The 15,542-nt window shown below is 42.4% G+C and overlaps 1 long non-coding RNA gene across 1 annotated transcript; it reads right to left on the bottom strand.

Moving 5' to 3' along the window:
- Positions 1–942: 942 nt before the first annotated feature.
- Positions 943–15,393, bottom strand: LOC136706101 (uncharacterized). Its single transcript, XR_010804112.1, has 3 exons — positions 14,826–15,393; positions 4,170–4,274; positions 943–3,624 (listed from the first exon to the last, which is right to left on the bottom strand). It is a non-coding gene; the product is annotated as an uncharacterized lncRNA (long non-coding RNA).
- Between the last annotated feature and the right edge of the window lie 149 nt (positions 15,394–15,542).

The raw sequence follows: 15,542 nt of genomic DNA, 5'->3' as shown, positions 1-15,542 counted from the left end.
CTGGGCTGACCTCAGGGCCTGTCAGTCAGTGGAAACCCTCCTGACAATTATTCCAATCTTTTAGAAGACGGAGAAGTGATCCCTCTTTCCCTCGCTTTCATCTGTCTCACTCTGACACACACAACCTCTGCTCAGTGAGAAGCAGTTCAAACACTGCAGCCATCTGTTAGCCGAGGGTTGTGGCCTGCCAGTCACAAGGTAAGAGAGGAATGTTCCAGGGCGTGTTTGGAGAAGATGGAGAAAGCGAGCCTAATTTCCACTGTACACTCAGAGCTCCCGCACCCTGATGCTTGATAAGGGAAAAGGTGCTGCTTGTTTTTCACTGGTGAAGGAGACATTTGGAGTGAGGCTTTTACTGAGCTCAAGGGAGAGATTAGAGGGTGATTAATGTTTGTTCATGTGCTGGAATGAGAGGCAGTGTGTTAGTGATCGCTGTAGGAAACACATGGTCAGCTACCTCTCAATGGCATATCAAACACATCAGCTTTTTTCTTTTTTTAGCATAGAATAATTGTGATTATATTCAAAATACATGCTACTGTGCAGTTTAACAGTAACATCCACAATATCAAAGGCTTATAACTCCCCCATTTGAAAGCATCAGCTGCTGTTTTGTTTTGTAAACTCTGACCCGAGTTCCTGGAGACCGGATGGAGGGAGCTCACTAAAGCCACACCTCAGGCCAAGCTCTGAGCAGTGCACAGATGTGGGGCTGTGGCCATATGACTCTCCTTGCCGTTTTGACCTTGAGTTCCTGTCGGTGCCCTTTTATTGATAAACACCTTAAGAAAGTGCACTGATACGTCCAAAGGCTGACAGAGATAAAACAGAGGTAAGAGAAGGGAGTTGAAAGGCTGTTTATTTTGAGTGTAATATGTTTGTGTGTAAATCAAGAGCCAGAAGGGAAAACCGCTCCTGCCTCCAGCATCTTCTTTCCTAGTAGGAAAACAGCTTGCCACATAAACATTTCATGCTGAATGGATCTGTAGAAATAGGAGGATGTATATACACGCATAAGCCATTCATTTACTTCATTTACAGTCAAAGCAGCCAAAATAAACAATGGTTTTACATCCCTATTATTATAAAAAGAGCATGTGCAAAGGGAAATTCAATAAAAACTGAGTAACAGAATGGTTACTGAGGAGTATTCAGTCACAATGTTCCACCTGGAAAGCTCTGGATGGAGCTGAACTTTCTTCAGCAAAACTATGGCAAAAAAAAAAACCAAACAAACTCTGCCTTCAACAGAGCTGCACACACCCGCCACTTCACACAGCTGTTGACTGTATACAGTGTGTGTAAGACAAATAAGTCTGAAAAACACACTTATTTATCATACTTTAAGCTTGAAAGCTTTATTTAATATGAGACTTGCGCCTGAACATGAACCACTGAGAATGAATGAGGAGAAAAATATCAATGGAGGCTTCATGTATCGTGAAAGGGCTAAAGGGCTGACTGTAGCCTCGCCTGCCACAGGAAATGACACGCATGCACTTGTTATGCCTGATCATGATGAAGGCTGTGTACATTCTCTGCAGTAAGTGTGAGAGCATGCCCTTGATGTTGACAGCACTATTTATAGTCCGAGTAAAGGACTATGAAACTGAATTGGGGGCTACAGACTGGTAGCACAGCCGTGTGGCCCGAGAGTGACCTTTGACCTGTCAGAGCCCACCTTATGCAGGGTTCCAAGGGCTGTAGTTTCTTTCACAGAACCTCCATTTCCTGTACTGCTGAGAGGGACAACCAAGACAGGTTCTCTTTAGTGTGAGGGACTTGAGAACATTTACATCATATTGAGTGTAGTGATGGCGTAGTGCTTCCCAGCGTTCCTTACAGCAGAGGTATACAAACCCCACCCAAATAAGGCACAATGGAATTCCAATGGGGAGGGTGTTGGAGAGTTGTGACATTGTGAAAAATATGAAAAGATGTGTCCAATCTAATTTCACAACACTGGTTTATTTCACATTATTAAAAATAATCAAACAAAACTGTCACGAGAAGTGAATCATCATAAAATTTAGGCTGCATCTGGACGAGGAGAGAGCGTCCCTAAGAGCAGGAGCATGTGTTTCGTTCATTTGTGCAGAAAAAAAAATGAGGAACAGAGGAAGCGCCAATTTTCAGATGCTGCTTTTAAATTGTGTTTTTACCCTTAGAAATGTTATTATAGTTTCCAAGTTTGAGTTCAAGGGGTTCTCAAAGAGCTGCCAATGGGGGGCACCTAAAGGGAAAGTTTAAATAACTCTGGCTTATACTCCTTACAGCTTTTATTATGTTTTGTAATGTAACAGGTTCTTGTGATTTAACACTCAATTTCACATAAAAATGTATATATTTATATGCTTTGTGTCTGTTTACTACTCAATACAGCAATGTTCTGATATATTTTCCTTTGCCGTCTCACTAATAAATGTACACGTAAATTCTTCGTGCTGTGTCCAGTTCACGTTGCGACTGAAACGTTACAATTCCAAGGTTTTTTAAAGAAAAGTGAAGCTCGTCTATTATGGAACAGTGGTGTTTGCTTTTTAACAATACAAGATGTACAGCATAATGCCACAAGGTTGAGAGCCTAGAGATGGCTGTGTAATACAGATTTTTAACAATGGACAAGGATGAGTGTTCATGGATCTTCACTGAGGGAATAATCATTTTATAAAGCAGTATAAGCATTTAAAGAGTAACACAAACTGTAGGTATATGGAGAAATCACTGCCAGTAATGACTGGCTCTCTTCTGTTGAAATATACATGTGAGAGTTTCCAGGTTGATGGCATTAGACCACTAACACCGCCACAGTATTTATGATGTGGTTGCAAACACCACAACGTGACACAAGTGGATATATTGCAACATCGTCTACGGGAATGTATGACTTGTTACCATAACAGAAAAACTCGTGCTAATATACAATGTTCTAAACATACTGTACCCAAACCTATGTTTTACTGTCACAGTCGAAAATGTACAGCTCTCAGAGCAGACGGAAAGGTTTCGGTTCCTTTCAGATGAGAGTGTGGACATCCCCCGAAACTCAGCTCAGCACAGCTGTTACATTAGCTAATTTTGGTCTGCCTCATTCTCTACTACACTGTTATTGACCGACAGCAGCTGTAGAATTAACACAGAACCAACAGTTTCAAAACAGGCAGTTTATTAACAACATGGAAACAACAGTTATATTATGAACACATGACCCATAATGCAGCATCTATAACACTAAGCCACAGCGTTCATGTAATATAAAAATATTAAAGTAAACTTGCAAAACCCTGTATTGCAAAATGTAGTCATGTGCACTGTTTGCACCCTGACCTCAAGTCCAGTTTGTTGATATTCTCAGTGTCAACTACTACACATAGCACAACATTGACCATTCTGAACAGAGCTGTGCAGACATATGGCCTGGAGTTTGGAATGCTCTCATATCTATTATAATTATTTTAATATCTACAAACGTTTGGCTTTGAAAGGGCTTGTAACTCTCCTACAAATACTGTAGATACTCACTTGGGTTCTGCTGTGTCTCTTGTATGAAAAACCTGGTGGATCTCAGAGTTAACTCTGTCTGGGCCGCATCCAAATTGAATCCCAGTTGAAGAGTTGATACAGCTTTAAGGAGGAAATGAAAGAACGTGAATGAAACAGAAGCTTTACATAATTTAATAACATTGGATGAACCAGTGACCTGTGTAGAGCCTCAGAGCTCTGTGTGACTGTGTTCATCATATGATTAACTGCATATCAACCACTACACCATTAACAATGTTCACACAATGTGGCCTGTGTGATTGTGCCCTAGTGCTCAGTACTGAAAGCACACTGCTCACTAGGATAAAGAGGCTGAGGAGCGTCAGCCCCATCAATGAAGGCTGCTAGAAGTACTGAACACAGCAGGAACAGAAAAATATTTCAAATGTATTGGGCATTTATATATTTTATTATTATTTAATCTGTCATGCACTGCTCCACAGAGACATCCGGTGGGGCCTCATTTGCAAAATAAGGCACACATGCTGCCATTTATTGCATTGGGTGTATATCACACTTTATTGTTGTTCACAAACCTCAATAGCGGATACTAAAAAAAATTATTTTAAAGAGTTGATGACCACTGGAAGATTACTTTGTCTACTTTTTGACACATAGAATTTCACCTTTATTTCTTCTTCCAGCTGTGACATCACCATGCATTCCTCTCCAGCTTCTAGAGTAATCATCGCTTCAGTTTTCCATAACAGTTCAACTGCGTAGAACAGACACTGTCAAAAAAAAATATAAATATATATATAAAAACCTAAACCTTGTGAATCATCTACCACAGAATAACAAATATCTATCATCTTCCTTCAGTCTTGTAGAGATCCTCGGCCCCTTTTGGCTGTATCAGGACTGTCCTGTTTGTCTGGTCTAACAGCCAACAGAGCTCTGCTGCCCTCTTGTGAGCAAGAGAATTTTTCTTCAGGCTGTGAAGTGTCTGTCCCGTACATCTGAACAAAATGTCCTATATGTCTCCACTCTGTTGATCCAAAGCAAAACTTTCAAAAAAGGTTATATACCAAAAATCACATGTACGTATGGAAACTAATGCATATGGAACGACAAGCCGTAGAAACCGAAGTCTTCAGGTGATCAGAGTACTTCTGGATGGATTTTATTTTTTATTTTGATTGAAATTCATTGCCACAAGGATTAATTAATTTTTAATTTGGTTGTTATAAGCAACCCTGTAAACAGTTCTCAATACAGCCTGATGACTATGGAGCAGCTCAAGTGTTGTAGGAGTAATGACATCACTGGATAAATGTGGACAGAGATAATTGCAGTGGGAGAGGGTGGGTTCCAGAAAATAGCCAGACATGCATCCTGACTGCCACTGGGGGAGAGATAAGGAAAGGAAGCCAATCAACAGCCTGTACAGAACACAGAGATGGACAGTGAGCCCTTGGTGGTGCTGGTGTGTGCCCGGTTTGTTTTCACTGTCTAGAAACAAACTGTAAAAACAATATGGAGAGGTACTACACAACTAACAGGTACATAACACACAAACCGATGATCAGGCGACTCCAAGCTTAGGTAATCAACCATATGACATCTCATTCCTGAGGTTTTCTTCTTTAATTTGGCACTAGAGCTATGAGGCAAATGGAGCTAGTAATGGAAGTTGGCAGCCAATCTTTATTACTGTGCCATGTGCATAGCTAATTATTCCACTCTTGCTTTAAACATGTCTTTGCTTTAAAACTGCACACAACAGGGTGTTGTATCAGACAATGTACATTTCATTTTTAACTGAACCTTTGATTAGCTGTTGGTTTGAGAAAGGTCACCCCTGAGAAGCCCCAAACCCAGCACACACAGAAGGAAGTGAGTGGAGAGCCGCCCATCGGAAGGGTGCCTCTTTCTGTGCTCTAGAGGGTATAAATAGCCATTTCCTCTCGGGCCAGTTCGTCGCCGTGACAACAGCATAGTCTGGGTGGGAGCGCTTGGAGGCCTTTTGGAGCTGTCCCACCCTGCGGGGTCAGAAAGCTTCAAAGAGACCTTCCAGCTTCACCTCTAGTCCCAGAGTTATTCTTCACAATGGAGCTCAATTTCCTCTGTGTCACAAACCACCCATACTCCGCTCAATAACAACACACATTTCCCGGGAAAGAAAAGAGCGGTTCTGCACGGTCCTGCTCAAGCTTCCTTGGTACTGCCATGGCATCTTTGAGCCAGAGAGCGCAAACACCCCACTCCCGGCCTCCGTCTGGGCTCCAGCTGAGAGTGTAGGATGTTTACACTCCCTGAGGCTCAATACAGCTTCTGGGGTGAGGCAGAGATGGTCAGAGTGAAACGAGAGAGCAGCACTCCTTTAGAGAAGAGATAAGGTGATATCAGAACCACTCTGTTTTATCCTGTTCTACATAGCCAGACTCATACAGATTTTATATTTTTCCCTCAAGCCCCTTAATGGCCGTGGGTCTGAAAGGGAGCAAGAAGTTTGATTACACTCTTCTATCTCCTAAGAACAACCCCAGCAGTTTGCACTCATCTCCCTGCAGTTATGGATTAATGAGCTTTATAAAGTAATAAGCCTGTCATTTTAAGGGGTTAAAAACTAAGCTTTAGAATGAGCTCTGGTTTATGTAGTATTTCATGTAAGCCATTTCCACACCGCTGACATAACTCCCACACAGGACGGCATGTGTGAATAGCTAACATCATTGTTCTCATGGTAACAAATCTTTATGGTGAGATAAGGAGTATAATTATACCATACTCCTTTTTTATTGTTTGAACTGACCATTCAACAGGACTTCCTATGGTAACGTGAAGGCAATTTACATTTTACTGCATTTAGAGGCAACAGGTAGTGAGTCTGTCAAACAGCTCCAGGGCCCTGGGGTTGCACAGATCTGCACTGGCAGACGATCACATCCAGAACCATATACAATTCTTATCATGTTACTGACATGGACAACTGAAACGTTAGGAATCTTGCACAAGAACTTTTAAGGCTCATTTATACTCAACATTAAATATGAATACGGATATGCACAGAGTATTCTGTGCATGTTCTCTGAAACCTTACAGATACGAACATATCTCAACAGTATCACAGAAGGCTGTGTAGCCCAGATAACTGCTTACCCAGTTAGGGACCTGAACCCTGGTCTGCCTGCTTTCCAGTATTCACATGTACTTCCTGTCTACGTATCGAATAATAGAGGAAAATAGGAATTAATCTTAGCTTAAACCAAGAGTGTGAATAATAAAAGGATACTGTCCAGGTCAGTTTTAGTCCTCTAAGGTAAGGTAGAAACAGAATATACTTATCAAGAAAGATATAACATCACTTTTACATTTTGTTTTGAAGGTAAATTATACATTGTAGTTGTGTGTGTGTGTGTGTGTACACATAGATACGCATGTACACTATAGAAGCTTTTGGCAGAAAGAGGAACAGTAAATCAAGCAGGAAGTGGAAGTGAAGTGGGTTAAAGTGCGTCACTTCCATGCCCTTCAGGAATCTGCTCATGCTGGTCATTAGTCTCTGAGATAATTGGCACCTTCTATTAATAGAGCTGCATTCTTGACCAAGCTGTCCACTGGCTGAGTGAGCCGAGTCTTGGGGGACCGAGAGAGTCACAGGTTGCATATAGCACACAGGCTTTATTTGTTTGGGTAAATAAAGGGAAAGGACACTGTAGCTGCTTGGATATCTTAGGGGATGGGGGAGGGCAGAGGCTTCGGGTGCTTGCACAGATCTACGTCATCTGATCGGCCTGCACAGCTCTCCTGGCCTCCATCCAGGAGCCCCCTCCTCCCTTGAGGATGTAGCCACTCCCAGACCCTGTGAACCCGCCTGAATGGGAGCTTTTCACATTCTTTAGGCTTGTTTCCTCTTACTGGACAAGAACGCTCTCTCTCTCTCTCAGATACACTGTCTCCTCTCTGTGTCTTCAGTGATTCTCGTGGGAAAAGTCATCCGACATGGATCCCTATAAGCACAGAGATGGTGTAATGGTAAAAAATAAATGATTACACAGACACACACACCCCTCAGCGCTTCAGTGACACTGACATGTCGTGGTCGTGTGCATTGTGCTGTATAAGTGGATCAGACACAGCAGTGCTGCTGGAGTTTTTAAACACTGTGTCCACTCATTGTCCACTCTGTTAGACATCCCTACCTCATTGGTCAACCTTGTAGATGTAAAGTCAGAGACAGTAGCTCATTTGTCACTCCAGAGTTTGTGTTGGTCTTCCTCTAGTCATCATCAGTGGACAGTGCTGCCCACAGGATTCTGCTGGCTGGATCATTTTGGTTGGTTTTAAAAAAACTCCAGCAACACTGCTGTCTGCTTCACTGGGTGCAACAACCACGACAGCGACAGTGCAATCCTAGAGCAGGTCCTGTGGGGGTCCTGTCTACTGAACAGGGTGAAATGGGGAAAAACTATGCAGAGCAACAGATGGATCACAGTCTAATTGTGGAACAAAGCATTCCTGTGTGTTCAGAGGACCTGAGAGAATGGACAGTGAATAAGAGACTGTGGAGAGAAAAACAGAAACGGCATGTAACGTGCATTTATGGTCAAATAAATATGGACATTGCTATTATTATCATTCTGTAGTAAGCATCTTGTTTGTGGAATGAAGTGTTATCTGTGTGTCCATCAGAACTATAAGACCCGTATGGCTGGCCAGTACAGATACAGTGCACTATAAATTACACCAGGCATTTTGTAGCAGAGTCGGCATCAAATATATCATTTGTTTCGTAGTTGTTCTAAGAAAACTATGTAGCAAATAATGAATTAGCCTTATTTACACATCAGCGTGACTGCAAAGTAGCAGTGATTCCAGAACTGCGCTATTAAATTGTACGTTTACTTTACTTTTACTCAGTATTTGCCAACAATCAGAAACTGTAACCCCCAATCTCCACACAGCCCTGACATCCAGAGCAGCATTTCCACTGTAAACATCAAATGATATTAAACATTAGATTCTGTCCTATTCAGCAACCCATATGACCCTTATCATTAAACTGCTTTTAACTGTGTTTGCTGAACTATACAAATGTTCCAGCCGTTCTCCCACTGTACATTTCCTCCTTATCACTTCAACTTTTGTTTGTGTCTCAGTTAAGCCTTTGTGGCAGGACTACTGGAATGGAAGGAGAGAAACTAGCAGAGCAGTAAAAAGGCTCCTTGCTGTGAGAAGAAAGACAATAGGAGAGTGATAGCTATCAGTCAGATAATATCCCTGAGGGGACTGGCTCACCCCTGGGACTGGGTGACTACAATGTCATATCCTGTGAGAGCTGTCCAGAGTGCTGAATGTGGGTGCTCCCTAAATAAACATTAATCATTTGTATTTAAATATGGTCTGTAAATTTCTCACCAAGCCAAAAAATAAATCACCAAACTATAAATTAGGAAAATAAATAAATAAAAAATCAAGTCGCTACGTCGTTCAAACATGCCAAGCTATGGTTTACATGGGCTTTGTGAGAAAATGAAACAAGATCAAACCACAGAACCGGATCCTTCAAACGGCAATCAGGCAAAAAAGCAGAGTACTACCAAAAACAGCTTTGTTTTTCAGCAACAATTTTACAAGCTTATATATTAAATGTAAACCTACTCAATGCAAACAGTCACAATAAAGGGGAGTGAAAGTAGGTGAAATCTTTCTCCCTGTGTAACCATTCGCTGTGTGAACAAGACCAGCAAGTGTCCTGTTACAGAGCAAAGGCCGTGCTCCAGTATCGTGTTTCTGTTGGTTTCATTGTGCTCCCTGTGGGAGACTTTGTGCAGGAGGCGGGAAACAGAGGAGGCCATGGTACTGAGCCGTGTGCTACAGGCTTCTGAAACGGTGAGATGAGGAGAGGGAGCCCAGGCAGCAGCAATAATCAGGGCCTAAGCTCTTCACAGGTGCCAGGCTGGAATGTGTTTTACATGATTGGAGGTGTTAATCTGACACAAATGGCAGGCCTCTGCTCCAGGGCTGACGCTCAGTCTCTGGAGTCAGCACTCTGGCCCTGGCCAAGGCCCACTGCAGTGCCCCTATGCTTTATTCTATTAGCCCGTTCCTAGTCATGCAAGGCACCAGTGTTAGATCTATTTCAACTGGTCTGACACCACACGGCTCAGTTTAACCCACCAAGCCTAAAGTCTAAAGCCAGGTTGCTTTGAAAATCAGCTGCAATTCTACTTCAATGCTTCACACTCTATACTACAAAAACAAATGTGATGTGTGTGCTTGGGTATAGATTTACTCAGGTCACGTTTCAGTTTGTTAGGAATAATATTGTATCTAAAAATGGAGTTTTTATTTCAGATTTTAAAGATGGTTATTCTTATATATATACACATTAGTATTTTTTTAAAACCATTTTAAAGTATTCTGAGTAACATTTTCATCTGATTTCAGAAGGGGTAATGGCAGTTGGCTGCTGCAAACATCCGACTGAAAGCTCCATCTTAAGCACCAGCTTCCAGTCAAGGATGTTTACAGTAGCCCCTACTGCCAGCAACTCATGGTCATTCCACTGTCGTCACCACTGTGCAGCCCAGACGACACCGCTACCTGAGACTCCTGGGGTAAAACTGACACACTAACTCTAAATGCAGATAAATGTATACAATACACACACAAAAAAATGAAGGTCAACTAAAATAAGCAAATTACCTTACATTGGTACATATCTTCAAATATTCCTACACCAGCAAATCATACTTTAAGAAAGAACCACCTACTTTATATTGTAAAAGTGCAATTATTTGTCATTGTACAACATACAATGAAACACGTCTTACACATTTAACCCATCTTTAGCAGTGAACACACACACACGGGGCTGTGACTCTGTAGGGAACCCAAAGTGATCATTCAATTTCTTCTCTTCAAGAACCCCTTCATTTTTAAGAGCGTAACTTCAAAATAATTACACAGTAGAGACATGACACGTCACCCTCGATCAAGACTGAAACAGGAGGAAGATCGTCTGCAGGTTAAGGATACACATCTTAAAGTTGCAGTGCCTAATTTGGCTTCTACAATAACTTCATTTTTTTAAATAGATATTTATGATATTAGCCTCAACTCCTAGACATTGAGTTATTAAATTAGTTTTTGGGACTCTTCAAAATGAATATAAAGACTCCACCCGATCAATCAGTATTAAAGACGTGGTCAATATCTTTACGGCCTTTCATTGCTAAAATCTTGTGTATACTATTACATGGGTCTGTGAGGATGCGGTGAAATATTCTGTTCAGCAGGAAAAATCTGCATTAAACTACTTCTTACTCCAAAAGTGTTCAATCAGATAAGACGTGTTTGCTCTTTAGGCTTGTACCGGAGCAAAGAGGCTACTGCAGCCAGAAAGCAATGGAGACTAATAAATCACTGAACATCAGTTCAAACAGTACGCCTGCACTATTACACACTAGTCTTAAATCATGCTGTAACTAATCTACGTGTTTATCCTGACAAAGTAAAATACAGACATACTGCTACTACTTGGAGAACCAAAAGTTCTATGGACTGTTCTTGTGGCTGAATGTATCCCACCTGTGAATTTAGTGTGGTTTTTCCATTGCTCACTATGAGGGCCAGTTGCCATGGGATGCAGAAATGCGGTATTTACACTGAAAACACCAGAGGAGAGTCAGTGGAAGCCGCTTGTTTTGCCATGACACTCCCACAGAGGGCAAATCTGATGAAGCTTCACACGCAAAGTGTCCCAGCAGACCAGAGACTTCTCCTTCACACACACACACACACACACAAACAAAACACAACCTGTTGTGTGCTAACTCCCTGCAATGTAATTCTGAGTCACAATCACAAAAAAATCCATCCCCTTGTTTACCCTCTAAACTGGTCTGTTATGGGCCTTGTGCTCCAAGGGCTTAGCTTGCTGTTTTTCAGCTCTGCCTTTGTCCTCCCTATGCCCACTCTGCTGGAGTCAGCCCCATCCTAATGTGACTCTGACTTCTATAAGGTCATCAGGGAGGACGGAGTGGACACCAAGCACCTAGTCTTTCTCTGGCTTTCATTTTGTCGTCTTCTCACTCTCACTCCAAGCAGCAGCTCTCACTCTAAAGCTATATGTGCCTGGCAGGGAAATGTGTGTGTGTTTTAACATGGTAATGTGAGACAGAGGCATTGTCTCATGTTCTTCTAGAGGTTTTTATTTTGTTAGCGACTCTTTGCTTTTAGAAAAAACTACTCAAATTCCTGCAAAGGAGGAAACAGTCACAGATAGCACAGTCGCACAGATTAGCACGGTGGACTGCATTCTTCATTTGCGCTACAAATTCCAATTATTAAATATTAGGGTGGCTATATAGAAAAATATTATACCCTGATACAAAATTCAGGCACAATTAGAGCCAAACTCCTACATTTTCTAGTTATCTATGCCCAAGACCACTGCTTAATTTGTCAATGGTGTTATACAGGCCACAGCACGGCTGACTGAATTTTATCCAGTTGTATTCTTTTTGTGTGCAGTTCAGCAAATCATCACTATTGTGTAGAGTTGTCTGATCAAGGCTTACATGAGTTGTGGCTTGTTGGCTGTAGTATGTGGTAGGGACGTGTGTATGTGTTACAGTACGCGCGCACTCTCTGGAGCCGTGCTTGAGTGAAACTCTCAGGGTCCCATATCCCTCCCAGCGTTCAGGTCATGGCGGGAACAAAGCAAACTTTATCAGAACACTGCAATCCCACATTCCGCAGATTCTTAGCACTTGGCAACCGTATAGCACACAGTAAGGCAGAAGGGGGAGGGGGTGAAAGAGAGAGCGAAAAATTGTGTGTGTGTGTGTGTGTGTGTGTGTGTGTGTGGGGTGGGGGGTGTCCTGAGACACACTGCCTCATACAGTACACTCATTGGCAGCATTCAAGTCCACTCCGTTAACTGACACTAATACCAATGGCGTCAGCAGTAAGAAAGACATATTAAAATGTGACACTACAGAGTAACCTTGCAGGGATCTCAGGAAAACCAACATGTTTTTCATGATTTCTTTTGGCCCACTATCCATCAAAGGAAGGAACAGGCTGGTAATGTATTCCAATTTACAATATTAACTTTCATATACCATGCTAAAACCACTTTATCATCTGAATACCACACAAAACCATTGAGAAAGTGTGTTTAAAGCACTGTGCCCATCAATAAGACGACAAGTTGACCATGTGTTTTAACAGTGAAAGCCCTACACACACAGTTTTGCCATAGCAAAGTCACAACAAGGTCAATGAGACCAAGTACTAAATATTAACACTGGCCACTCTCCCTTTATCTCCTTCCTTTATAGCATAATTTTTTACAGTTTTCAAATCTATGCACAAACTACAGGAGGCTGAGAATGTAATTTAAAATTGAAAGCTCAAAAATAGTGTGGAGTTGACATGTCTTCATCACTGAGTGCGTCACAGATCACTCCTGTGGTCTGAGTGTTTTCTCAGATTAAAAAAAATATATATAAATAAATAAAAAACCCACACACCAACTACTATGCCACTTACATTCTTGGCCAGATCAAGGGCCCGCTCAAAGCATTCTTCCTTAAATTGAACTTGAGCCATGTTTCTCATGACGGCAGATGCCCAATGAGGCCAACTTTTTGGGGGTCGTGGGGGAAGGAAAAAAATTAAACAGCGTTAACAAAAGGGTCATATTTCCATTTGTCTGTAATGTGTTCAGAACTTTGATTAATCTGCTATTCACTTAGAACAGGATACAGGATGCTGGTTATATATTTGTCTGTTTTGTGGCAATTACCCACGTTTAATCTGCAGCTATAGTCATGTACTTAGTAACCTCTGAACAAGTGAATGGATAACAGGCACAAATAGAAAATTTGTCTTTTCAGATTCTCTCTGTCGTCCTCACACACATGCACAAACTCATATCCATTCACCCATTTTATTCTCTCTCTCTCTCTAACCTCAGACGCCTGAAGCAGAGATCAGATGAGCGGAGGCCCTCTGACCTTGTGAGAGGTCACACTCTTGTGCTTTCAGTCTCCACTTAAACACACAGGACTGATTCCAGGCACGAAATGCACAGTAACAGAGCAAGTCATCTGTGTCACCAGTAGTACACTGATTAACAGAACTAGCTAACCCTTAGAGGTGAAGTGAAAGACATTGCTGCAGTTGGCTACTCCTTCCCACAGCAGTGTCAGACACAGCAGGATTGAGGAAAATGTTAAATTATCTTAGAACCATTTTAAAAGCCCGAGTCAAGAGGCAGCCCAGCTTTCTGTACTACAGCTACATAAGGCTTCATTTAGAGAACTCCCTCCCATAACTAGACTTACGTAGCATAATTAAATGGAAAAGACATAGAGCAAGCAATTTTGAGAGGCTAGACTCCTTAATTCCTGACCTGAGAAAGGAAGTCTGTCTTTGTCCACGCTCATGAAGCCAGTCTTTTACTCAGAGACTTGATACTTACTTTTGTTTTAATAAATGATAGAAGAACAATGGTATTGTTATCACTATGGTATTATTAATATGGTACAATGAAATTTAATTTATGCCATAAACATGACTATTTTAATTCTGTATAATTATCTTACACTTGGTAAACAAGCTGTCCATTTTCACCATGTTGAGAAGGATTCATTCATTCAGATATAGTGCCCATTGTTCTATGCAGGACAACCGTTTTCACTGAGGAACATTTAAAATAACCGTTATTTCAGTTGGGTACGCAGTACGGGACTCACGTCTATATTACTTTCCTATCTATATCAAATACGAAGTTTCTATCACATTAATGTTTTTCATGGTTGCTGTATGGAATCTATAGTAAGTCGAAGCAAGGCTAAAAAGGAAAAAAACTTGTGGTGAGAAGAAATACAAGGCTGAGAGATAATGCTCATCTTGCAACTGCAGAGCATCTGTGGGCCTACACACTTCTGACTTCCTTTACCTCAGAGACGAAGATATAGCTCAAGCCACAAAACAGAACTTCAACCCACAGCAATAATGTACACCCGGCCTCGCTTCTTCAGTTTACACAGGGTTTAATATCAGAACAAGCCTTTAAATATCGGTGGGCATTCGAGGTAGTACTCTAGTGAAAACACAGGTAATGTGTGTGCTACAGTTACACCGACTGTACAGCTGTCGGTTACCGCGCTAACGGGGTCATTTCCTGGACACCACCGAGAACTCGGTTGGTTTTTCGGCTGTTTTCTCAGGGCCGACGGTGGCTTTTTCGAAATCTTTAACTCCTTTTAACTTTGAGAAAAACAAGTGCCGGGTCTTCCACCAACAGTCGAGACAGAACTCACCGGAGTTTGCCGGAGTAGAGTCGCATTCCTCAGACTACTGCAGAGTCAACTTTCTGCTAACTTTCCCACCGCCGCTCGGAGTTTCCTCTGCCGTTTGGCTGAAGCTCCGGCTCGCCTGGTGGCCTGAAGCGGCGAGAAAAATGCCCGTTTCTGGTCGACTGACCCACGCCATATTCTTTGTCTTCTTGGCAGTTGTGTTTTGACTCGAAGACAGTTTCTAACTTTGCCCGGGCTCTGGGCTTCGAGGCGCCGCTTCCCGCTGCTGAGGTCTGTCTCGAGGTTCGTGCCGTGTGCAAAATCCGAGCCGAGCCGAACCTCAGCCGAGCGGCGGAGAAGGTGTCCGCTCTTTAAGATGGCTGTGTGAAGGTTTCAAGCTGTGCTTCGGAGCCGGAGTTGTCAGCTGCTCCGTCCTCTCTGTCACTCCACACACACTCCCTCTGTGAAGCTCGCGGGGCTTGGGCCGGCCCCTTTTCTAACAAGAGCGCGTGAGCGCTGACCAATAGGCGAACACAGCGCGCTCAGCGCTGCACTAGCTCCGGACGACTGCACTCCACGACCCCGTGACCTACCTGCAGACCACCCCCACCACTACCACTCCGCTCACTTTAACACCGGCCCACGGCGAGAGAGAGAGAGAGAGAGAGAGAGAGAGAGAGAGAGAAAGAAAGAAAGAAAGAAAAGAAAGTGTATAAGTGTATGTGTAGGAGACCTATGCTG

This window comes from Hoplias malabaricus, chromosome 8 (genome assembly GCF_029633855.1).
Source record: "Hoplias malabaricus isolate fHopMal1 chromosome 8, fHopMal1.hap1, whole genome shotgun sequence".
Lineage (NCBI taxonomy): Eukaryota > Metazoa > Chordata > Actinopteri > Characiformes > Erythrinidae > Hoplias > Hoplias malabaricus.
Note: the sequence above shows the minus strand (reverse complement) of the source record. Positions and strands in the feature narration are given on the sequence as shown.